Source organism: Cupressus sempervirens, chromosome 5, assembly GCF_028749045.1.
Source record: "Cupressus sempervirens isolate cs-2001-9-10 chromosome 5, ASM2874904v1, whole genome shotgun sequence".
NCBI lineage: Eukaryota > Viridiplantae > Streptophyta > Pinopsida > Cupressales > Cupressaceae > Cupressus > Cupressus sempervirens.
Genome location: NC_143122.1, coordinates 855,023,922 through 855,051,772, shown reverse-complemented (window position 1 = coordinate 855,051,772; position 27,851 = coordinate 855,023,922).

The following is a 27,851-nucleotide window of genomic DNA, read 5'->3' as shown; positions in this document are numbered from 1 at the left end:
TTCCTTAACCAAGAAACCAATCCTCCTCCAAGAAAGAAAGCTCCACTACTTGTGCTTTTTTTGTTATCCATACTACTTGCCCAATCTACATCATTATAAGCACTTAGAATAAAATCATTAGATCTATCATACCACAATCCAACCTCTGATGTTCCTTTTAGATATCTAATATCCTTTTGACTATTTAATAATGTGCTTCTCTAGGATCAGCCTAGAATCTGGTAGCAATTCCAACTACATTTTCTATGTTCGGCCTTGTGTCAGTCAAATATTGCAATCCTTCGATCAATGATTTGTACTTTTTCTACTCAATAGTAGGTGTCTCATCCTTTGTAGATAACTTGTGTCCAGTTACTGTAGGTTTTCAAATAGGTTTACATTCTTCCAATCCAAATCTTTTTAGTAAATCTTTCAAGTACTTAGTCTAAGAAATAAAGATCCCTTCATTATTCTATACAATTTGCAATCTTAGGAAATATTTCATCTCTCCTATCATACTCATCTCAAATTCTTTCTTCATCTCCTTAGTAAACTTTTTTCTTTCCTCATCATTTTCTCCAAATATGATATCATCAAAAAATATTACCAAAATTATTAAATCATTGTCAATTTCTTTCTAATACAAATTACTATCTGTCATACCTTTGTTATATCCAAGTTTTGTCAAATGTTTGTCTAACCTTGCATACTAGGTTCTAGGTGCTTGCTTCAATCCATACAGTGATTTCCTTAGTCTGCATACTATGTCTTTGTCATCTATCAAAGGACATCCTTTAGGCTATTCAATGTATACCTCTTCTTCAAGTTCTCCATTCAGAAATGTTGACTTGACATTTTGATATACTTTGAATTTTTTTTGTGATGCATAGGCTAAGAATAATCTTACTGTTTCTATTCTAGCCTCTAGAGCATAGGTCTCATCATAATCTATTCCTTCTTGATGTGAGTAACCTTTACATACTAATCATGCTTTGTTTCTTACAACTTCTCCTTGCCCATTCATCTTGTTCCTAAATACCCATTTAGTTCCAATCACATTCTTGTCTGATGGTCTAGGGACCAATTCCCATGTCTCATTCTTTACTATCTAATCCAATTCCACTTTCATAGCTTGTTTCTAGTAATCATATTTACATGATTCATCTAAATTCTTAGGCTCAACTTGAGATATCAAGCATAGTTCTTCATTGACTCTACTTCTTTTCATTACTCATTTATCTTTGCTTCTGATGATCTACTCAGATGGGTGATTCTTTATCATATTCTTTCCTCAAGTTGGACTTGTTATCTAAACTCTTAGCTCTACTAAAGGTTCCAATCTTTTTTCTTGCCTTGACTCTCCATTATTCTATAAATCATTATTAGCCTTAAGAAATACTTCATCATTCCTTTTCTTAGTAGCAACATCATAATTTGAATTGCTATCAACTATTCTTTCTTGTATTCTAAATTTCTCATCAATTCTCACATTTACACTTTCATAATAGTCTTAGTTCTCTGATTATAACATCTATAAGCCTTGCGTATCAATGAATAACCAAGAAACATACCTTCATCACTTCTAGCATCAAAATTTCCAATATCATCATCTCTTTTCATATAACACTTACTCCCAGAATTTTTGAAATACTTAACTATAGGTGATTGATAAAACCACAGTTCATAAGGGGTCTTGTTTGTGTCCTTTCTAACTTCCAATTTTTTCATAGTGTAGACTGTTGTATTCATAGCTTCCCTCCCAAATTTCTTGGATACAACATTCTCTTCTAACATAGCTCTTGTAGTTTCTATAACTAAAGTATTCCTTCTATCTGCAACGCCATTCTATTTAGGGGTTCTTGGTGCTGATAATTGGCTCTTAATTCCATTTTCTTCACAAAACATCGTAAACTCATTTGAATTAAATTCTCCTCCTCTATTTGATCTTAAACATTTAATCTTCATACTAGATTCATTCTCAACTCTATTCTTGAATATCTTAAACTTATCAAATGCCTCAAATTTCTCATTAACAAATGCAACCCACATCATTCTAGAAAAATCAATAACTAGAATCATAAAATACCTTTCACCATAAAATCCTTTAGTCTTTGTAGGACCATTGAGATCTATGTGTACAATCTCCAATTTTGTTGTAGTGGTAAACTTCTTGATGGAAAAATAATTTTTGTTGTGCTTTTTGAAAAGACACTGCTTGCAAATTTTGTTAGTATGCTTTACAATCTTTAGTAAATCACTAATTGCAAACATTTTTCTAGTCCTCACAATATTGTCAAAGTTTATAAGACAAAATCTCTTATGCCATAACCAACTATCATCTATCTTTGCAACAAAACATGTCATTTTAGTAGGATTCAACTAAAATACATTAACTCTAGATCTAGTTCATGTTCCAATTACCTTTCCATCTTTTTTTTAATCATACATGTCTTTTTTGTGAACTACAATTGATAACCTTTTTCTACTAGTTATCCATTATTGGAAAGATTTTTCTTTAAACCATCAACAAAATAAACATCCTCAGTGTTAGTTTTACTATCAAGAGTTGTAGATCCAATATCTTTAACTTGGCATGTGGCATTGTTTCCAACTCTAACAATTCTTCCATCCTGACTTTTGAAGTCAACAAACTTGTTCATGTCACCAGTCATATGATGTGAACAATCACTATCAATTATCCAATTAAATTTCTTCTCAACCTATGACACCAAAGCTACCTTCTTATGGGCTTTCTTATTTAATTGCCAAAAATCCAATTTCATCATCACTGGTACTTAATTCTTGTTCATCAAAATCATTATTTTCATTTGCATACAAACACTCTCTATCCTTTCTAGGTTTGTGATTTCTCTTATAATTTTCTCTCTTTTAGGACACTTAGATGCATAATGACCATATTCATCACAAGTCCAACATTCAAAGATTTTCTTACCTCCATTTTCTCTTCTTACTAGAAAGGCTACTCCTTCAATCTTTATGTCCTCCTTAGATCCACTAATGGTAGAGAAATATCCTCTATCACTTTTACTCCTTGATAAATTAGGTTTAATTTTCAAGACACTAAAAGTTTTCTCTATTCTAGTCAATTATCCAAACTATCTAGGTTCATTCTCAATGGCTTCAAGTCTTCCAAGCAATGTCTCCTTTGTGAAATCTTTGGTACAAGATATCAACAATTGTATCATATGAACTGTAGACTTAAATGGTGGTGTTATATTCTTCAATATCTTCCATATAACCTTGTCATCTTCTTTGGCTCCTCCTTGAACTCTGATACCTATAGTAATTTCTAATATCCTGCCCATATATGTTCTTACATATTCATATTCCATCATTTTAGCATCTTGAAACACACAAATCCAACTTTGTAGCCTAAACTTCTTAGAATGTGCATCACCTTCAAAACTATTTCCATTTTTTTCAAATCAAATGTGAAGTAGCAAGTGATTTTACTTGATTGTTCTCAATTTTAGGAAGCGTGGTAAATAGTGATTCTCTAGCTCTTATGTCACACATAAAAAAAAATATTTCTGCCTCAATACAAGTTTCCAAGTCCTCTTCAGTAATGATTGTCTTCTTTGATTTTGTCAAGATCCAATATCCTAGACCCATACACAATAGATGTGTCTTCATCTTTTCTTTCCAGCTATCATAATTTTTTCCATCAAACTTCGAACTATCTTTCTTGAACATATTCACCATGGATCTACCAAATTTGTTAAACTTTATGTTCAAGGACTTGATGCTCTGATACCAATTGTTAGAAACAATAGTCCACCAAGATAACTGAGAAGGGGGGTGAATAAATTATCCAACAATTAAAATATTTATCTTCTTCAAAAAAACTTAACCATTCAACTAATGTAAACAACAATCATAATAAAATGCACATAGATAGTTACACCAGATATGTTGACTAGGGAAACCCTTGATTAGAGGGAAAATGCCAGTGGGAATGATGCCCATAAGATGATGTACTAATATAAATATTCCTTGTTAGAGGATGGACCCTTTTAGGAGTCTATTACAAGATTTAGTACAATGAGTCCCTATTAGGAGACTTTGAATCCTTGTTAGGAGATTCTAACCTTGTTAGGAGTTGTAGTACAATGTATGCATGAAGAGGCCACTACCCAAACATGCAATTTTAACTACAAAAAGAGCTAACTAATCAAACAAGTAATTTACTATTATCTTCCCCTTCCTTCTTTTTTTCAATCAAACCAATCACTATCAAACCTTGTAGAACAAGTCACAAACCTCATATCTAAATACCAAACCGTAGACCACTCAATAAAACCTTGACAATGAGGTTTCCTTCACTTCTGCACTGTTCTACTTTACTTCACATCCCACACTCTCTACTAATTATAGTCAATCATTAAAACATATTATTCATTTCCATGATAAATTAAAATGTCCTTCCTTTAGATAGAGTCCATAAAACAATTCCCTGAGTTGGCTGTTAGACCTTCTCAATTAATTATTATAGGACTTTATTAAAAACATGTTTCACTTAGTGATAACATTAATTTTCTACCTTGCAACTTAAATTATTCTCTGTATATGCAATATTATGACAAGTAAGATTAGCCATGTCATTTCCAACATGTCTTTTTCATGTCCTCAACCTTGATTCTTAGAATAACAACTTTTCTATATAACAACTTTACCAAAACATGTCTTTGTAAACTCTATCTCAGAATAGACATCATCAAAACTTACATAAATTCTTCTAGACTTGTCCTATCTTCTCCCAATATTAACTATTCATATTGTGTAAATACTCAACTAGTCATTCATACCAACTTGATCTTTCCGCTACTCTTCCATTAGATACCACAAAAAATTGCTATGTTGACATCAATGACAAACCCAGTCATGAATGTAACATATCATTATAGTAATATATCTACAGTATTCCCCCATAGGAATATCATCAAAATTCATGGTTGCAACCAATTTTCTAATAATTTCACCTTCTTGTATTCTCATATCATCAAATTTTCCTCTAAGACTTTTTGATTTAGCTCTTAGCACATTCTTATCTCCTCCATATATCTTCTTTAGGGCATACTACATCTATTTAGTAGTAGTACACTCTTTGATGTCATCAAAATATGAATAGCTTAGGGCAGATGCAATCCCCACCATTGCCTAATTATTTTCTTTCAATTATTATGCAATAGGGGCTCCAACTACTTCCACATATTTAGTGGTCATAGTTGACATTACAAAATCTCCAAGTCCTTCCAGATGTAGCTTCATCAAAAATTTTCATGTAGGAAAATTATCCTTGTTTAACTTGGGTACCTCCTTTCTCTTCATCTTGATCTTTAGCTTCAAGTACCTTCAAATCGTTTCCTCACAAGCACCAATAGCTCTAATACCAATTGTTGGAATATATAGAATAATTGAGAGGGTAGGTGAATCAATTATAAAAGGTCCAAATGTATAAATAAAACTTTTCACTACTTAGCAAACATACATACATTGATTAGATGAATTAGATCATCCATTAACTCAATAAATTTGTAGACTATTGTCCTAGGTCAAAAAAATGTTGGAGATATGTAAACATGAAACATAAAAAAATCATTGACACAATTTGACACAAGGATTTAACATGGAAACCCAATTTGGAAAAAGTACCAATTGTAGACACCTAAAAACCTTTAGAAAATAAAGTATTTTTATTTTTTGAAAAATTCCTGATGACATCATCATTTATTAAGTGAGTTTTGTGAGGAGCCCCCCTATTAAAGGTTACAATGCACACTGTTAAATGTGACCTGATTAAAGGATTTTAATCACCTTTTAGGAGTGAGTCTTGTTAGAGGACTTTATAAAATTTCATTAGAATATCACCTAGTTAAAGGATTTACTCATGACTATTAGGTCAACCTTAATCCAAAGGATTTATCTAGATTAATACAATTGTTAGAAAGTAGTAGTAGGACTTGATATGATAACTAAGCAACTCACTTGCATATTACAAATCTCTAGTTCAGTCCTCCGTTCTTCTTGGCATTCATTCTCCGTTGTCTCTAATTACATGTTCACCCTTCAAGCCTTCACCTCCTTAAGCCTTCATATTTAGTATGCCAATTGCAGATTCTTTCCTTCAGCCACTAAATGAAGCAACTCCTTTAGACTCTCAACAACCTCATTTTCTTCTGGCCTTGTACCCTCTTATATAGATAATTTGATCTTTTTCTACTTAATCACAACCATCCATCTTAGGGTTAGATTAGATTCACTAAATCCTTCCTTCTTTCCATTTTATTCCCTCTAAAAACTTCTCTTACAATCCTCTTTAGATTTTCCCCAAACAGTTTATCTTTAATTTTGTGCCACTAGCTCATCATACTTATCTTCAATATGCTTCACACAATTCAAGAAATCAACTTTATTAGCTCAGATTCGTCAAATTTTTGATTAAATTTTTTTGTTGTCACTCAACAATTACACTATTCACTTGGCAATAATAGTCTTCTAATGCTTGGCCAACACTAGGTTGCTTGACATTAACTAAATCTTCCTTGCTCGATCATTACTATTATTCACCTAATGCTCAACACATACTAATTTCTTCTTTTATCAACACATACTAATATTTTTGATGCTCAATGCATACCAATTTTCTACGCAGCATATACTGAATTTTGTTTAGCCTGAACTAAATAATTGGCTTGAACTATTTGCTCAGTTAGGCTTGGTAGACAAATTTTTACGTAAACATTTCTTCATGACTTGGCTTCAATATCCATTCCTTGTAACCATAAGTAGATAAACAATACACTATATCATCAAAGTCTTACTTGGTCTTAGTGCTTCTTTTATACACAATATAACTCAACCTTTGTCTAGGTACTCTTGTTATCCTTTCTTTCCAAATCTTCTTCATCAATCAATCAAATGATAGAATTCAGACCAAAAAACAATTATCTTACTAGCAAGTAGTAGGTTTGACATCAGTGAAAAATAATGATTATCCCATGATAGGTTCCAAGTCATCAATAATCTTCTTTTTCAACAATTTGCTCCAAAGTTTTTTTGCTTATGATATTTTATGTTGCCATTGGTGCTAAAGAGGGAGATTTTTGATAAAAATTATTCAATTGTATATTGTCATTGATGTTACAAAAATGTGTTACTCTAACTAAGAACTAGCAGTTGGAACCAAGTTTAGAAGAAGACAAGTTTAGTGATCAATTTCAAACCGAGTCAGGTCAGTTACCAAAGGGATTCATTGTACACCAAGTCAGGTCAGTTTCCAAGGAACTCAGTGGTAACTGAGTGACCCAGTTTTAGTTTTAGCTAACTTACATTAGATTAACTTTGTTTATTACTTGGTGTATACAAACTATCTTGGTGGATTTTATTTATTTATTTTCAAAGCTACTCAAGTTGACTTGACTTTAGATTTCATTTATAAGAAAGGTCAATTTGTGGATTGAGCATATGGAAATTGTGGAAAGAGGATGAAATATGAATAAATAAGGATATCTAATTAAAGGAAAAACATCTAAGGAGTTTCAAAAGAATATTCAAATCAAGAAGGATACATAAGATAAACTAGAATAGTGATCTAAATTTGCAATCTTGTTGCTTCGTTAATAAGGTCAATCATTTTCACTCTCCAAAAATTGTAGTAATAAAGAAATCTCTTAATAGAGTTGACTTAATAGTCATTTTGTAAATCCTCTTACAAGGTGTAATTTCTAGATTGATGTGTCTTAAGACCTCTAACAAGGCCACTCTTAACAAAGTGATTTGAATCCTTTAACAAGGTCAAACCTAACATTTTATTTTCTAACCTTTAACAGGGTTGGCTCCTAACAAGGCACACTTCAAAAGTGTAAAAAGTTATAATTTAGTGATTTTCCCAAATTGGGTTTCCACATTAAATCTTGGTGTCTCATGTGTTCATGTTATTTTCTTATTACTTTAGCTTTTTACAACTAAGTTACAGTAGATTTGTACTTCTAACCAGGATGTGAGTTAAAAGGAAATTTGTATTGACATCTAAGGGATTTGGAACTATTTTAGTGGTAATTGATTCACCCCTCCCCTCTTAGTTACTCTTCTTATATTTCCAACAAAGAACTCAAGAGAGAACAACAAATTATTCAATCAGTAAGATTATATGATGTGATTTAACAAAAGAACAAAGAAGAGGAAGACAAAATTATGGCTAAAGAAGACAAACAAGAAATAACTTCCAGAGTTGAAGAATGATCATTTGAAGTGTAGAAGCTGAAAAATAGTTAGTTGTACATGATGAACCAATTGTTAATCGAAACTTAGGAATTGAACAAAAAGGACATGGAGATCAAAAATTTGAGATTAAAAACTGAGCAGCTAAGAAATTAGTTAAGATCTAAGAAAGAACTATTCGAAAGAATGAACAAACTAAGTGAATCTTTCATATACTTTGAAAGATTGATGAGACCACCAAGGTCATCTAGTGATACTTCTAGTCTAGGACATGACAAGAACTCTTCATCTACTAAGGAAGGAGAGTCAAAAAAGAATGGAGAGAAAAGAAATAGAAAATCCAAAGGAACCCTACTTGTCATCATTATGGTAAACTTGGACAAATTTCTAACATATGCAGGAGCAAAATTGGTATGAAAAACCCTAAACCTAAGTTTACTTGTAACTATTTTAATTACAAGAAGCAATGACATCTAGTAGATGATTGTAGATCAAAGAAAAGTGATGCACCTACTACACCTAGATTTTAAGGACATTGTTATAACCATCATAAATATGGACATAGAGATCATTAATAAAAATTTAGGGAAAAATCTAACTAGACATCTGAAAAAAAAAAATGCACCTAAGAAAGGTAGCTCTTACAATTGAGATTACAACACATGGTATAATTTTTATTATTGTGGAGAGTATGGTCACATTCCAGAGAATTATATAAAGACACATTTTATAAGTAACTATAATAAATGGTTGAATGGAAACCTAGTTTATTTTAGGTTTCTTAAGGTTGGACATGTTAGTAGGAGCTATAGAACCGAAGCACTAGCAACAAACAATGAAAAATAAAGGGAAAGGGAAAGTTGAGATGAATAAAATATGGAAAGAGATAGTGGAAGTTGGAAGTAGTAAATCAAGCAAAGTTGGGATCACCCAATCTAATGGATTTGGTGATCACACCACATCCAACTAAGAAAAGAAGGTATGTAAGGGACTATATACTTAATTTAATATCATAAATTAGTTCTTAAAAATTAAATGGTTAAAATTTAATATCAACATGAATCAAGATGAATTAGGACAAATCTAAGAGAAGTATTGGACAATGAAATATGTTTTACTTTCAAGTGTTGAGCATCAATAATATAATCTATATTGATCAATCATTACAATATAGACTGAGAACCTATATTGACTGAGCTAATGTATTGGCCAAGAAAATTTATATTGACCAAATGAGGTGATAGCAACTAAGTATTTAAATAGAGCTATGAAAGGTCGAGACAACTATTGTGCACCTATTGAAGTACAAATTCATTTATTGCAAACCTAATTGGAAAAATTAAAGGTATATATCAAATTTGGAAATTCATTTTTACTTTTCCAAGAAGATTCAAAGTGCACAAGAGATTAATAAAAATTTACCTACAAAGTGACGAATCATAGTGTTCCATTGGCAGTTTAATAGAATTTAATAAGTAAAAATTTCAGTACTAAGCTAGTTGTTTTCTAAGGTTGTCAAAGAAAAGTTTGTTTTGTAACCCTAGTATAAAATGGTATTACTTGCATATGCAACTACAAGTGAAATGTTGAAGGAGAGGAACACACAAATTGTGAGGAATGATCAATTTCTTCCCCCACCTAATTTTAGGGATTGTCCAAATTTTGAAGTAATATAAGACAAATTTGGCACACTATCATCAATTCCACTAAAGGTTCTACCAATTTAGGATGTACAAACTTGTTAAATGAGAAAAATTAGAGAAGTTAGAGATTTTGAGCTAAGAGAAGCATATGAGAAGCTATATGACAATGGAGAATTAAAAGAGGAGAATAAGATTATTTCTAAGAAAGGGCTTACCCATGCCCTAGGTTTTTTGAAAGTCTTCAAACCAAAATGGATGAATATTGTGTTGAGTCATATTAATGAAATGAAGGTATGGTTATAAGGTGGTCTAATTAAGATCAAAGAGGCCATCATACATTGAGTTACAAGATACCCTACCCTAGATAGAGTGAAGATGATGAAATGTGTAGCAAGAAAAAATGTAGAGAAACTAACAAAAGCTAAATAGAATAGTCAAGATATGTCAATCAATGGGATTGATGACCATGTTGTGAAATTTGCAATACAAGTGATTACATAGAAGTTTGATCAGTTGAGCCAACTGAATAGTGTTTCATGCATTGCAATGGACCTAGGTTACAAAATTGTTGAAAAGGATCATAGTTATGATCTTGTTGACATGCAACTATACCAATTAATAGAGAATCCCGGAGCTATAAGGAAAAAAAAGAATACAATGTGTAAGTTTAGCTCCCTATTAGTTTGTATATTTTTTTATCTACAAAATTCATTTCCTACTATCAGCACAACTGCATGGGATAGGAGTAGGCCAACTATGGAGCAAATAAATGACTTGATCATCCAACTAGGAGAAAATTTTAAGGTGATTATGGATAACTATTTTGAGGAATTTAAGAAAAAAATAAGAAACCAAATTAGGATTCCTAATTCCATTGTAGATAAGTATTTTGATGATATATGTTTCATAGTAGACACAAATTTTTTTTATGCCCAAGTTGTACTGCCTAGAGTTGCATGGTTAAGGTCGATGCCTTATGAGGTAAATATTGATGAAGACACAACAATAGTGACTACACTTTTGTCAAAGGATATTGATTTGAATGTTGAGCCATTCAACACATATGACATAATATAAGATCAAATGAATATAGAAACAAGTGCATCCAAGATAGATAAGAATGAAGAAAATCAAAGGTATTGTGGGAAAAGATGACAAATGGGAAGGATCTAAAAAAGTAACTAAAGAAAAGGAATCAAAAGGCAAAGAGAGAGCTATTGTTGAGCCCAAGGAAACAAAGCACAAGAAAATAATAATTGTGGATTTGAAGGTTAAAGAGGATCTCAAGAAAGGTGTACAAAAAAATTTCACACAAGAAGAGATGAAAAGTAGAATACTAATGAAATCAAAAATAGCTCAACCACTAGCTGCAAAACAAAAGAAAGTCCAACAAAGAAAGAACTGACCAAATCACCGATGTAGAACCTACTTAAGAAGTTAAAGAGGAAATTGGTTGTAACACAAGAGAAAGAAGATGATGAAGAAACCAAGTTTGATGATCTGAGAAAGCTTTAGATTGTGATTAGATTGCCTCTAACAACTATGGAGAAGGTATGTCAAAAGATTAGTGAATTAGCAAGTTTGATAGGATTCAAAGACATTAATTTTGATTCTTTAAGTAATGAAGACAAAGAGAAGCTTGAATAAGATATGCTAGATATGATGATACAATTCAAATTTACACCTATAGAGTTAGTTCAAGGCATTCCTAAAAATTTGTATAATAAAGTTGATGCTAAGTGGAATTGGACATTATTTATTGAAAGATAGATCAGGGAGATCACATTAGCACAAATAATGTCAGATTTTGGGTAGACACATATATCTATAGCCCAAAAATATTTTGTGAAGAAATTTATGCCTAAGGAGAGGGATTAGAAAATTATAATGAATAAAGATCATGAAGTTGAGAAAGAGAGCATAAATATATGGAAGGAAGCATTTGAGTTGCTTGTTAGAAATAGATAATACTAAGAGAGGGGGTGAATCAGTATTCTACAAACTTTTTCCCACAACTGAATATTTTTAATTACTTTATAACTTGCATATGAAAATAAACCAACAATGTTGAACAATAAATATAACCATTCACATAGACAACTCAAAACACCATTATTTGTTAACTAGGGGAACCCTTGCCAAGGGAAAACCCCAGTGGGGATGATACCCACAAGATGATTCACTAAAAAAAAGGATCATGTTAAGGGTATTGACCCTATTAGGAGTCTATGAAGTACATATAGTGTCTTGAGTCCTTGTTAGAGGAATATGCCTTGTTAGAAGCCTCAACCCTGTTAGGAGTTGGTGGATCAAATACAATGTAAGCAATAAGAGCCCATTGTCCTAACATGCATTTATACAATAAAATTATGTTGGTGTAAATAGGTATTTACTATTTACACTTTACTTAAGTTTACTTAGGTTAATGCATTATTTAGATAGATTGCATTATTTTATTATTTATTTATTATTCCTATCTCTCTTCCTTTGCTTATCATTCTCTTATGTATATACTAGATGTATGTCATAATGGGGGGGTCTTCATTACTCCATCCATCCATACATCCCTATTTATCTCTCTTTTTGGGGGAGGGTTTTTCCTATGAGGTTTTCCCTCTTTCTCTACTTTATGAGAGATTGCATATCATTATGTACATGGGTACCTAACATGGCCTAGTAGCTGAGACCCATAATTTACAACAATTTGCAACTTAATCTTCAATATGAAGTAATTTGATTGTCTTCAAGCCATATGGTACATTTGCAAATCCAAGATAAGTACATGAGTCCTTTGAATGTGATCAAGTGGAAACATAGACACATCTTCAAATGTGAAAATTTGAGAAAGTTCCTTGATGGATCACCTAAAAAAAAAGGCAAAGAACAAAAAACAAGATAACTATCCACAAGTAGAATTACATTGAATGGTCAAGTTAGTAAAAGAAAATGAAGTTATAATAATTTAATCAACAAGGAACTAAGAGAGATGAGAATAAATGAATGTGTTCACCAACATGCAATGGAGTTAACATGATATCTAAAAATAAGTCATAAGCTCAAAATGATTATAATAGAAGCAATAAATCTCTCATGAAAGGAACATACCAATGCACAAATGACCACAGACAAGGCCAACTAATGAAACCTGCATCAACATTGTGTCAATCACATGGATATAGACAGTCCACTAATGAGTCATCCCACTACAAGTGAATGGGTCTCGACTCCATCACCTACATGACCCACGATCTAGGAAATAAAGTATGCAGACAATTATCACATTGTATATTTATCAAACAAAATATCAAAGAGACAATAATAAATAAGTAGAACATGTGCTTCAAGCACCAAATAATTCAAGTTACAATTTTTTCAAGAATGATTGTCGATGTGGACCAAAGGAAGCGTTTATGAGGAGTAACAACATATTGCCTTCAAATAAGAAATCCATCATGGATAAGTAACATCATTTCCATGAGGAAAAAGATCAACATGGGTCAAAAAAAATTCTCAAATAGAGTCTCCAATATTGGAGTGCTCCAAGATATGGTAGCCTCGTCACCTATACACTAAGGTGTAGGAAGTCATACCATGAATAAATCACAACTAGGAGCATACACCAAGGAGACAAGGCATTTAGAATGGGAAATCCCCATAAAATAGCATCCTCACATTGAGGAACAAAGTGGAACAAATGGAGTGAAAATCCATTGAAGAAAGTGCACACCAATTATAGGTTGGAGGGATACTCCATGGGCTAGATAAGGCAACTATGAATCAGTTTAAAACTGTCGAGTCCACCATAGTTAACCTTGATAAATTGGCTCCCAATGCAACTTACAATATATATATATATATATATATATATATATATATATATATATATATATATATAAGAATAGTATTAAACCATGAAATGCTACTATGAGCATAAAGAGATGTTATAAAAGCATAAAACTGCAACCATGTGCAGATAGATCAATAGAACATAGTAAAATCAAATCATTAAATTATGAAGGCAATAGTGTAAGATAACTCATAAACTTGAATAATTTGAGATAAATAAGAAGTATTTGGAAGATCAATAAGCATAAGTTATCAGTTCAAATCTCCATGCAAGGTGAACACAAGTGAGAAGATATTAAGGATGGACCCACCAACAAAGACAAGAATCTAGAAAAAAAAAGAATAAATGAAGATACTGGCATAGAAGACAGAACAATAGAAATTTCCACCTTTCGAGGAGTAGGGGTAATTCAACCATTGTTTTCATACTTATTCTCCTCCATACCTTTGAAGCCATGGGAGCAATATAGGGCGGCATCGCCAAATTCATGTGCAAGTCAGTGCAACTCCTGATGCTAATTCTAGGCCTTGTGCTAATGCTTCCATATTACTTCATTGCATACTTGAAATAAACTCAATGGCTTAGGGCCTTCTAGTGAATGGGTAAAGATAGTCATGCTACTTCCACTTGTTGTGGTGAGGTAGCTTGCTTTTGTGACTGTGCTGTCAATTGGGTTTGTGATTACCAAAGTGATGCTTGCTAGGTGGAAGGATAAACATAGATTGATGCCCAAATGGAGGTGTTGATTAATGTGGGCCACTCAATTTATAGCTCATTGCATTCTCTTCTATTGGGGTTTTTAGGATTCGATGTATAGGGAAGCCTGCTTCTAAGGAAATTGCACCAATAGTAGTATCAAACCATGTATCATATAATGATCCAAAATTCTTCTTTTATGAGCTATTCCCAAGCATTGACACATCAGAGACACATGACACAATTCCATTTTTAGGGACAATTATCAAGGCTATGCAAGTGATATATGTGGATAGCAGCACACTGTCTCATTCAAACTTGTTGCAATGGCCATGTTGCAGTTGATATATTTTAGAGAAGACTACAGATTGATGGAACCTGCAAAGAAGGCCTCGAGATAAAAATATAAAAGTAGTGCTTTGAATATCACAAGGTGCCTATTGATCAAACATCAATAGTTTTCATGGTTAAAGGACAAAAAACCCTCAAATGTCCACAAAAATACAGGATAACAAGTATTTGGCATTATATAACAAGAGATGATTAATAAAGGAGGACAGATAACAACAACCAGCCAGCGAAAGATAAACAAAGAGTGCCATGTCATTAATAAAAGTCAACAATGTTACAATATCACCACATCACCATCTATGTAGAGCATGCACACATGACATGTATAGTGCCAAAACAAACTGACAACAATCATAGAGAAGATAGAGATAGAGAAGATAAATATAGAGTTCAAGAATATTAAAACAAAACAAAAATCATGAGATTTTATTTATCATAAACCAAGAATGGCAAAGTTATAATTTTAATTTCAAAAACATTACTCATTCATCCAATGCTATAATGATCCCATGTACATTAGAATCATTTCCAAGCTTTACAAGATGGTGACTTGCACTTGGCAGAATCAGATGTGGACCCCAGATGGCTAAAAATGATTGTTTTCCTAATCTATGTAATAGCCTGGCGAGATGTTAATGGCATAGTGTTGATATGGTTACGAGAACAACCTAATTCCACTACTATCATTGAATGATTTTGAAAAAACATATAATTACCATTTCTAAACTTTTGGAATCTTGCACAAGGTCTAGGGATGGTATTTAATGTGAAACCAAGTCACGTTGTGCTTTAACATTCTGCTCCTTAACATTGATCATCCATTGCACATTCATTGCATGATGGTTTAGATATTTTTCATCCATCTCAATCCTACATTCAAACATATTACAGTATTTTTCATGGCACTTCATTCTCCCCTCCTCGGCCAGCTTAAGATTCGAGATAAACAACTTATTGTTCTCAAACAGTGTTGTTTTGATAGCTGGTGTCTGTGATGTTAAATTTTTCTTGGATTGGCTAGAAATTGAACATAAAATCACTAACACAAAAAAATAGAAGAATAACTAACACAAAAATCATATAGATATATGGTGCAAATAAGAAGATGAAAAAGTATATAAAGAAAAATTATTCTATTTAATGAAAAAAAGTTGATATTTAAAATGAAATGAATTTATTTCATAGATATGAAAAATTAGTATTCTTTAATGATATTGTGAAATAATTTTGTTAATGAAACTTTGATAAACAAAAATAAACACTACAAACAATAATGTTAGAGCAATGAAAAGTAGAGAAACTTTTATCTTTGTTTTGGCGGCAAACCTTCCAAAACAAGAGAAAAAATATGGTTCGATGATAAAAAAAGTTACTCTTTGGTGGAAAGCCTTCCAAAGAAGGTTAGACAAAACAAAAAAAACTATAACACAAAAAAATAGGAATGAAGCTTTGCTTCTCTTCTCCTTTCAACAGATCATCTCCAAAAAAAAATTGTAACCTTCATACAAACTCAAAACAAGGATTAGTACCTTAGCTCTAATACCATGTTAGAAATGGAAAAAGAAATATTTAAAAAAGCAATACCAAGAAAGAATCTAAGTGAGTTAATGCATGAAAAGATATTACCATAAGATAGGAGAGAGAAAGCTTCAAGATCTTACACCATGAAACAAGAAATTTGGAAAGGGGAAAGCAAAAAAAACCCCTTGTGACATTATGAATGAGGCATGAAAAGCGAGAGAGAGAGAGAGAGAGAGAGAGCAATCACTCATACAATAATTGAGAAGAGAAAGAAACCTCATTAGAAATGAGAGAGGAGTGTCATCTCTTAAATAGAGATGAGAGAGAGGAGTTTGAATGTAACTCACATGTCTATGAATGCCATCATTCATAAGTGTGTGAGGCCAAGTGTGAGATTCCTCTTTAGGAGGAATAATCTAAATTACAAATTACAATAAATATTTTTCCTCACATATTCCACTAGAGGACAAAACAAGATGTATTGGAAAAAGGACAAAAACAAAATTTATTAGGATACCTTGGCTTATACCCTTATATATTATAACAATAAAGAAAGGAGGATTAACCTTGGTTTATAAACACACCAAGGAAAGATTACAACTTCTAACAGCATCCTAGATTTAATAAGCTTAAGGGCATTCCTCTAAGTTGCACTTAAGGGGGGTGTTGGTGTAAATAGGCATTTACTATTTACACTTTACTTAAGTTTACTTAGGTCAATGCATTATTTAGTTATATTGCATTATTTCATTATTTATTTAGGTGAGACACTTAGGAGTTTGTGTACTCTCGTAGAAGTGCACAACTCTAACTATGCACATGGTGTCTACAACACAAGAGATTGCATCATTAATTGAGTTGTCATGTTGACAACATAGTTATTCACACTCCTCATTTAGCACATGTTGTCTACACCACTAATTTGTGTGATACACCATTGTAGGCTTATCCTCACATCATCACACTTATTTTCTTGATTAATGGAGGATAACCCATATCTGGTGGACATGTGCCTAGTTGTATGACTTATCATGATGCTAACTTCTATGCATTCTAGAAGCTCTTTAAAGGCCTTTATATACAAGCAATCCTAGTGTACTCTTGTAAAGGCTGATATGGTTGTATAGCATATTGAATAAATATCATCATTCTGATCATACTCTCTCTTTGGTCTACTCTTGTGATTATGTGTTTGAGTTCCTTAGTCTTGGGTGAATTCTAGCCTAAGCCAAATTCTTACATGCTATCAAAGATGAGGGAGATTCTCTACATGTAGTAATTTGAGACTGTTCATGCTTTAGCACCTCGATCTGAATCTAGAGAATCCATAGAAATTGGGAGCATCTAGAGCTAGATCTAACCTCACCGTTACATCTAGAGCATTGATTTGGTGAAGATAGATTATAAATTTTCCTATGTTGGGTGAAAGTTGATTGTGAGGCAAAAAAAATTTGTAAATTGGAACTTGGAGGCCCCAATTTGCAGTTTAAGTATGATCTAATTCAATTTGATTATTTGCATTTTTAGATCTATTAATTCTCTGTAATTTTTGGATTTTATTTTTGAAATTATTGTGCCCCACTGAGTTAGTTACAAAGAAAAAAAAATTTGTAGAATTGGGATGTCAAATCCTGGCTCTACAATTTTGAATATTTATTTAATTGCAAGGTATTTTTATTAGAGGGCATTAGGTGGATATCATTTACACAGCAAGCACTAAGTCTTTTAAAAACTTTACAAGCCCATCAACCCACAAATGTGGGACTAATCCTTTATAAACTGGTGCTCAGAATTTAGCAACTGTTAAATCAATTTTTGGTATTGCAAACTTGTATAACCTGATGGATTTAAACCTTGGCTCCCCACATGAACACCTGGTAGGCTAAGTCAAAATTTTGGTGACATGGAAAGTAGACCCTCTGGTCTGTCACTGTACAAAGATTTCAACGACTGTAGACTTAAAAATTGACATCTCAATATGAATTTTTGCTCTTACAGATTTGTTTCATGCCCGAGTTTGAAAGCCCCTGCACAGGCTCCATGTGGCCCAATTGAAGGATGACATGCGTTAGTGCCCCTCCAGCCTATACGTTGAGTCTACTACTTGCTCGTGCCACATTGGACATTTGTATTCACCAAGTCTGCACACCTATGGACCAATAACAATAAGACACATGAACTACACAGTTAGTAGCCTACCTACGTCAACAAGGATCCAAGTCTATAGTCTAATGTTAGCATCCATGTCAGCACCTATGATAGCACTACACATCTGAAAACTCACTAGCCTTGTTAATAGCCATACCCTTGCCATGTCATATTTTTTTGTACATTTGTATAGTATGGATAGCCACATGTACCATCCGTGCTAACACATCAATAGAGGGCACATTTTTTCACTAACATCATCTAATCACGAGCCTAAATTTAATGGTCATCTGACCGTCATTCTAGGACCAAATTTAACTACTATGATGGCCATATGATCATCAAATTTAACTCAGTATTTTGCTAGTGCAACCCCTCTCCAGATTGATTTTCGTTTTTGTAGTCTGACTTTGGGAGGCCATAACTCGAACATCTAGACTCCAAATTAGGTGCAATATTTTTTGAAATTGTGTAGAATTTCTTAAAATTTTGATTAGTGTTGCTCTTTTTTGGTTTTCGTGTAAGGAGTTTTTAGAATTTTCATTTTTGGTGACTATACCTACATAATCCTATATTTTACAACTTCAAACGCTTTGTACGGGCACATCTAGAGTTGAAAACAAGTTTCATTTTTTTTGAAAGTGCATTATTTTTCATCTACTTTCTAGATCTACTATTAGATTATAAGGTTTTGTGTACAAAAGTGTCACTTTTAGCAATAGGGCCTTTCTTTTCTTTGCAATGCTTCAGAATTGTAGCACATTGTAAAGTTCCAAATTTGTAATCCATTAAGACGTTGTAACAAGCAAAATCAGAAGTACACAAAAGAAAAAATTGGCAAGTGGCCCATTGTAATCGTACTACTAAAGAAGTGCCCAAAGCATCTATTTGGGGGGGGGGGGCCTTCTTGATTTAGTGAAAAGGGGGGGTATTCTTGGTGTTGTGTTCTCTCTTTTCTGCACTTTTCTTTCATTTTCTACATTATGGAAAACTTTAAGTTTCCTAAATTAACTCCTCATAACTATGTTACATGGTCCATAAAAATGTGGTATCACTTAATGCATAATGGAGTTTCACAATATGTAGATGGTACTCTTCCTAAACTAGCAGGTGACAATGTATCAGCAAGTGTTATTTCAGCTTGGGTAGCAATGGATAGGAAAGCCCTAGGTGATATATGTTTGGGGGTTGATGATAAGATCATGTATCAAATCAAGAAGTATTCTACATCCAAGGAAGCTTGGGATACCCTCAAATACCTTTATGGTAAAGTTTTTGAAGATGATGTGTTCAAAATTGAAGATAAGCTTGTTTCCTTAGATTCTAAGTCATATGACTCAATACAGGATTTCATCATCAAGGTGAATGAACTAAGGATAAAGCTTACTGATTGTGGGAGTTCTATCAAAGATGACAAACTGATCTATCTCATACATAACAAGATGCCATTGAAGTATTCCACATTTGTGTCTTCTTTTAACACCTCTAAGACTACCTTAGGGTCTGTCTATAAGAAATTCACATTTGATGAATATGTTGATCTATTGGATAATGAAGAAAAGAAATTGAAGTCAATGGGGATTCTCAAATCACCTCAGTATAAAGCATTGGTGGCCAACAATAAGGGTTCTCAAAACTCATCTAGACAATCTTCAAGTAAAGGAAAGGGTAAGAAGAAATGGAAGAACAAATCAAAGGATGCAGAAAAGACAACACTACAATCCAATCAACAAGGCAAGTCCTCAAATTCCAACAAGAAGGGGGACAACAAGAAGTGCACTTATTGCAAAAAATTGGATCATGAAGAGCATGAGTGTTATCTTAAAAATATTGATGAGTTGACCAACATCATGAAGAAAGACAATGTTCCACTACCTAATTCTTATAAGGATAAAGGGTCTTCTTCAGATTCCAAGGGAAAAGGGAAAGCATTTTTAGCAAATGAAAATTCTTCAAAGGAATGGACATTTGACTCTGGTGCCTCATATCACATTGGTACTTCAAAGGAGGATTTTTCTTCATTGAAGTAGTCCAAGGTACCACACATCTTCATGGAAAATGATAGCAAAATGGAATTTGAAGGAAAAGGAAATGTGGAGATGGAAAATGGAGAGTTTCAAAATGTCCTCTATGTTCCAAACCTAAGTTCAAATCTCCTATCAATCTACCAAATCACTCACCTCAGAGATGGAAATAGAGTTGAGTTCCTTCCAAACTCAATAAAGGTGCTTAGTCCTAAAAATGACTCATTGGTTGCAGTGGGGAAAGTGAATCATAACAAGAGGTTATACTCTTTCTCCCATTTTGTACCCTAGTCTCCTTCAAAGGCCTTGTTAACACAATCAAATTCAAACATGTAATTATGGCATCAGTTCTATGATCATCTTGACTTTTGCTACCTTCAAAAACTTTGCACAAATCACATGGTCAAAGGTCTACCTCAAATCAACTTTTCCAAAGGTGAATGTTCAATAGATTTAGTGAATATGCATCTAGAAGGAAAGTTATAGTTAGGGATGTCTTCAAGAGCACTAGGTGTTCTACAAATGGTTCACATGGTATTAGCAAGTCCTTTTGCATTCAACTAGGGTCACCACATACTTACCTTCATTGATGACTTTTCAAGATCACAAACTTGGGTCTATTTTCTTCATGGTAAGAATGAAGTGTTGGATAAGTTTCTAGCCTTCAAGACTCATGTTGAATAGAAATCTATGAAATCCATCAAAGTTCTCTACATGGATAATGGAAGCATGTATGTGAATAGAAGACTTAAGAACTTTTGCAAACTCAAGGGCATTGATCTTCAGACTCCTCCAGCATTCAATCCACATAAGACAGATGTTACAGCTTTGAGGATCCACACTCTTAAGTCTATGGCAAGTTGCATGATAAAAGCCAAGTCTCTAGATACATCATTAGAAGTTGAAGCAATTAGTAGTGTCACTCACATTCTTAATCATTCTCCTCATCTAGCCTTAGATGGAAAAACTCGTTTTAAGGCATGGTGTGGTAGAAAACTTATTGTGACACACTTTAGAGTCTTCGATTGTCCTACATGGGAAAAGATATCTTCCAAGGGATGAAAGGCATAGTCATCATGGCCTTGTACTTTCATTGGTTATGAAGATAGTGTGAAGGCTTATAAACTTCTTGATCTAGAGACATATTAGATTTTTGTGGAGAAGGATGTACACTTTGAGGAGAGTTCACCTAGCTTGTCCTCTACTCCTCTCCACACATCATACAATGTGGAAATTGATAGTGACACTAGTTATAGTGCTTCAATAGATTCAAACACATGGGGTTCTATAAATAGTTGCAATGAGAAGTCACTATATTAGTTCAATCCACATGCATACATCACCATAGTGATAGGTCTATAACAGGAGGGTACATGCAGTGTTCCAGGTATAGGTTCAGTGATAGATTTGGGAGATAGTATTGATGATCTGCCTCTTCTTCTTGATGCAAAAGTACCTTCTTTAGTTGTCATAAGGGCTCCATCTGATCCTCTCATTCATTCTCTACATGATCAATCCTTACAAGTTGAAGTGATTGTGGATACTTATGATCAGCAGTTGTAGTAGGGTTCTTCATCAGTTGCAGAGTCAGACAATTCTTTGAGATAGGTTCTTCAGCCAGATGAGTAGGTTTCAAAGACATCACTTATCCATGTACAGTGGAAGTGTCTCATTTGTACCTTTGGCATTGTTTCTTCCTAAGGGGAGGAACACCATTCTACAGTCTTGGATTAGCTTCTTCATCAGAGCAATCACTATTTGGCATTCTTCTTTGGGGGAGAAGGGGGGGGAGCCTATCATATCTCTCTTCCTCTACTCATTATTCTCTTATGTATATACTCGATGTATGTCATAATGAGGGGGGCGGGGGGGGGCGGGTCTTGATTACTCCATCCATCCATGCATCCCTATTTATCTCTCTTTTTGGGGGAGGGTTTTTCCCACAAGATTTTCCCTCTTTCTCCACTTTATGAGAGATTGCATATCATTATGTACATGGGTACCTAACATGGCCTAGTAGTCGAGACCCATCATGCATTGCATCCTAGATTTCATAAGTTTAAGGGCATTCCCCTAAGTTGCACTTCAGGGGGGTGTTGGTGTAAATAGGTATTTACTATTTACACTTTACTTAAGTTTACTTAGGTTAATGCATTATTTAGTAATATTGCATTATTTTATTATTTATTTAGGTGAGACACTTAGGAGTTTGTGTACCTCATAGAAGTGCACAACTCTAACTATGCACATGGTGTCTACAACATAGGAGTTTGCATCATTCACTAAGTTGTCATGTTGACAACATAGTTCTTCACACTCCTCATTTAGCACATGTTGTCTACACCACTGATTTGTGTGATACACCATTATAGGCTTATCCCCATATCATCACACTTATTTATGTGCTTAATGGAGGATAACTCATATCTGGTGGACATGTGTCTAGTTGTCTGACTTATCATGATGTTGACTTCTATGCATTCTAGAAGCTCTCCAAAGGCCTTTATATACAGGCACTCCTAGTGTAATCTTGTAATGGTTGATATGGTTGTGTAGCATATTGAATGAATATCATCATTCTGATCATACTCTTTCTTTGCTCTACTATTGTGCTTGTGTGTTTGATTTCCTTGGTCTTGGGTGAATTCTGGCCTAAGCCAAATTCTTACAAGTTCTTCACAAGAGTGGATATACATACAATACTTTTTTACTTTTGTAATTCACACTTTCTCTAATAATACATTAGATCTTGCATTACATAGTTCACATGTCATCTTGTTGACTTCAAATCTATCACAAATATTGTATGAATCATGCACTTATCTATGCAAGATAAGATCTCTAATTATACTTCACAAATTATAAAATCTCTTCTTAGTTGGCCTTAATGTCTTCACACACTTGACATAATATAAAATAACTTATGGATTAACATCCACAAAGTCGGTTCATCATGACTTAGTAATTATTTAGACTTTGTGAATTAACATCCACAAAGTCATACAACTCGGTTCTTTGTTATGCTATGTTCTTCTCTATCAAATATTTATACTTATATTTCAATCATAACTCACATTGTATAGTTTGTACACACCTGTGCATTGGCACACATTAGCATGACATTGTCATAGAGCTTTCCTTAGTTGCACATAAGCTAACTCTTAATGAGTTGTCCATACACATAACATTCGTCTCTACTGTTACAAACTATATGTTCTAATTGTGGGCCTCAAAATTAATCACACACTTCAACATGATCCTTATATGCTAGAAACATCCTAAAATGAACATGGGATTTTTCATCTGAAATGATCTGACAAACCAATCTATTTCCTTCGAACTAATTGGATGTTGTTGTCCACTCTCAAATTTGAGAGATTAGCAACTAGGCCTCTAGTACAAAGGATTTTAATCAATATGAGATACAAGATTAAACAAGGTGACCATATTAATCTAAGAATAAAAGAAACTAATTAATCTAGATGTATGCATTTTAAACTATATGAAATTTCAAATGTGAAAGCAATAAGCTATGATTGCAAATGATTGAGTCAACAATTTGGCACTAATTTGATATTTTTCATGTACTTCCTCTAAAATGAGGAGTTCAGGGTTTCTTAAATAGAATCCAAGAATTTGATCAATGGTTAAGATCAAATAGAATGAACAGTCAAGATTGAAGATGAGATTCAGTTAGAATAGAAAATTCCTTTGTGAAAAGGGAGTTAACTGATCATTTTTTAGTATGATAAGGAGTTAACTAGCTTAATTCCTTTTCTAATTGTAGTTCACTCAGTATTTCCAATTCTGAACTATAGACAGAATTTGGAGAAGATATTTGATTTTAAAAAGGTTAAATATGACCTCATAAATGAATAATCTACTTAATTGAATACTTAAATTCAATAATTAGAATGAGGGTATTTAATTAAATTTAATACATTTAATTCCTCATGTATGTTAACTAAAGGGGTGAATTCAATTTAATTAAAGTACTAAGACTCATAATTAAATAAATTCAATTAATAGGTTTAATGTAGCTAATTTGAATAGTGTTTAAGAATTAAATAAGGTATATGATTAATGCAGATTAATGATTTTCTACCTTTGACACTTAGGTCAACTAGAGATTATCAAAATTAGAATTTCCTAGTACAATAGGACTTTAGATAAGATCAATAGACCAAAATTGTTTCAGAATGGCAATGTGCCAATTTAGGGGTATTACACAAACTTTCTAACACTTTGACAATTTTCTAACTCTAAATTCATAAATGAAATGTTGAATACATGTTTCCATAAATGAAAACTCTCAAGACATATATCTGATCATATTGCCAACAATGTCCCCCTTTGGCATTGATGGCAACATTTGGGAAAATTGGCTAAGTCCCAAAATGATGTCATACATAAAAAAACAAATAAAAGTAACTACATGAAATTGCCTCCAAAATATAACAATTTTATTCATGTTTGGATGGATCATTACATTCCTTATCACTCCTTTACACTGTTACATAAGTGTACTCCCCCTTACATATACAATTCCTTACTCCTTAGTACATACATACATACAAATTTCCTTATATATTAGGCCCCCTTTGACATCAATGACAAAGGTGTCAAAACTGTATCCTCAAAAACTATGTTGCCTTCTGTTGACTAGATGTACATTATAGATATGCAATCTACAAAATCATGTTTTAGCATGTCAAATTCCTTCTTCCAGTTCTCTTTGAGTATATCAAATATACTAATGAGTGCACAAAGTGCATAAGATTCCACTTCCATTGTGCTCAAGTTAGTATAGAAAAATTTATCATAGGATGTCTTAGCTACAAGAAACTCCTCTAACCACCTCTATAAGTTGACAACTTTGGGTGATAAGTATTCTCTAAGGATAGAGAATCTCCTTAATACCTTTTCCTAGTCAAACTCAATGCCTCTAATAGCATTGTGAATATTCTCCATCTTAGTTTCAAAATCTTCAATTATGGCCTCTAGTTGTTGTAATCTTGTAGTGAGTATCTGAAGTTTACTCATTTGGTCTTTGATCTTAGATAATTGTATGGCATTTCACACTATCCATACAATTTATTTCCTTCATTTGTGCTCTTCCTCAAATCTTTGATACACACATCTAAAGTTTTGAGACCATTTTTGACATTTGTGCATACTGTATTAAACAGTGATGCATCATGCTTAATTTGTGCTTACACTAATGCTACCTTGGCTAAAGTTGTGAAATTCCTCATTAAAGGTCTTCACCAGTTCCTTGGCCTTTTTTTGCAAGTCTAGAATGGCTACAGTTGTGATAACTATCTTTTTCATTCTATCCAAGACTTAATTTAGTGACTTCTCCAAAGACTTTACTAATTTATTATTTTCAAACAATTTTCTCAATGACCTTATCAATCCCTTCTGATCATTTTCATTAGATGGCACTACTATTGTTGTTTTTGTTGCTTCTACCATAGGATTTACAACTAGAGTGGGTGCATCTACAATCATCTTTTCTTCTTTGGCATTCTTCTTTTCTTCTTTCAATTTCTTAGTTGCTTCTTCAACTTTCTTCCTTTTCTCTTACCTCTTCCTCTTGCTTCTTCCTTTCTTCTTCCTCTTGTTTTCTTTTATTTTCTTCTTCTTCTTCTATCTTTTTCTTCTCCTCCTCCCTCTTTTCTTCTTCTTCCCTCTTTACCTCTTCTTTTCTCTTTTACTTAGCCTCTTTCTTCTTTTCTTCTTCTTCATCATCACAAGAGATGGTATCTTTTGTGATATTGCCAACAATGGTTTGGTCAAATCTTGCAAAAGGATTCTCCTTTACATCTACAGTTATGTGAGTATTATCGACTTGCATGGATTTAGTAATAATAAAAATGTGGTATTGAGAGTGCTTGATTTGTCTCCTCTACTTCTTCCTCATCACTGGAAGTTGTTTTGGCTTATACATACATTAATATCTCAGCTTTGGACTATGCACTTACCTCTGGCACTGTGGTCATGAATTGTACAATTGCATTCTATGCTTCTTTCCTAGCATCCTCATAGTTTCCTCCCATCATAATAATTGCTCTTCTCTTTTCCTCAGCAAGGGCTCAATACCCTTCAAAATACTATCTGAGTCCTCCTTGGAGTTAGTTTCACACAACTTGTTTATCATAGTAATTCTCAAGTTGATGTCTTCTTCTAACACTCTTTTCTTATTTTTTAATAGTATATTAAGTAGATCTTCTAGAATCTTACTTTGTATACTGCCAAACCTCTTATTCTGTAATATCATGTTCCTTATCATTGCATTCTCTAACCACCTTCTATCCATATTATTATCCAAAACATAATACTTGTTCAACTATAGAAAATTATCATCATTGATAATTTGCATGTTAAGGTTCTCTACCTTTGGCTTCCATGCTATCTTTCCTACTAGAGTTATCTCTTCATGTGCTCCTTGCTCCACTGGTCTAGCTCTAGTTTCATCCTTAGATTCTTTAGATTCACTGACTTTTAATGTCTTCCTTCTCTTTCTAGGTTCGTTGGTGGTCTACTTGACTCTTTTCATGGATGATGATGTAGGTTCTTTCTTAACCTTCACTAGTCTCTCGAATTTTCTCTACATAATAGGTGTTTCCACCTCTAACTACCTTCTAGGGTGATCATTCTATGTCTTTTTTGGTGGCACTTATGCAATTGTTTCATATGGCACAATAGGGGCTTGTGCACATGGTTGTACAATCGTTACACCTTTGAAAGGTCCTGCAACAGAAATAGGAGTTGTTTCTTTCACTTCAAACCTCCCACTTGTCTTCATCTCTAGTGCAATTCCATTCACTTTATTGAACTCTTCTTGGCTCATACTTGATTCCTTAAGGATGGAATCAATTACCTTTTCTTCTTTCTTCTTGCTTTCCTTGCTATGTAGTTTAGAGAACTATTCTCATCTTCTCATCATAGGTTCCCCATCTTGGGAACTCAGTGTCCGTCTCAAATTGAACTATGATTTGTGCATACCCTTCTATAAGCTCTACACTTATCTCATATCCCATGGGATATATGAACTTAACCCTTGGCTCCACAACTTCCATGCATGTATTATCTATCTCTACCATGAATCATATATCAGCCTTATACTTCTCTACCATGGAGGGAGGTATTTTGCACCTCTATTTCATTTTAGTCTAGAAACTCTTCATCATTTTATCAATGTCATAATCTTTGACATTCTCTAGCTTTGATATGTGGAATTGAGTCACCAATTTCATTGCACACTCATTTCTATCCCTATTTTTCATGCCTAGGAACTTCATTACTACATAAAAGAATAGATGGGTTAGTAAGGACTCAAATCTGAAGATTGTACTCTTGGTCTTATTCAACTTTACAATTCAAGAACTTCTTTCTGCA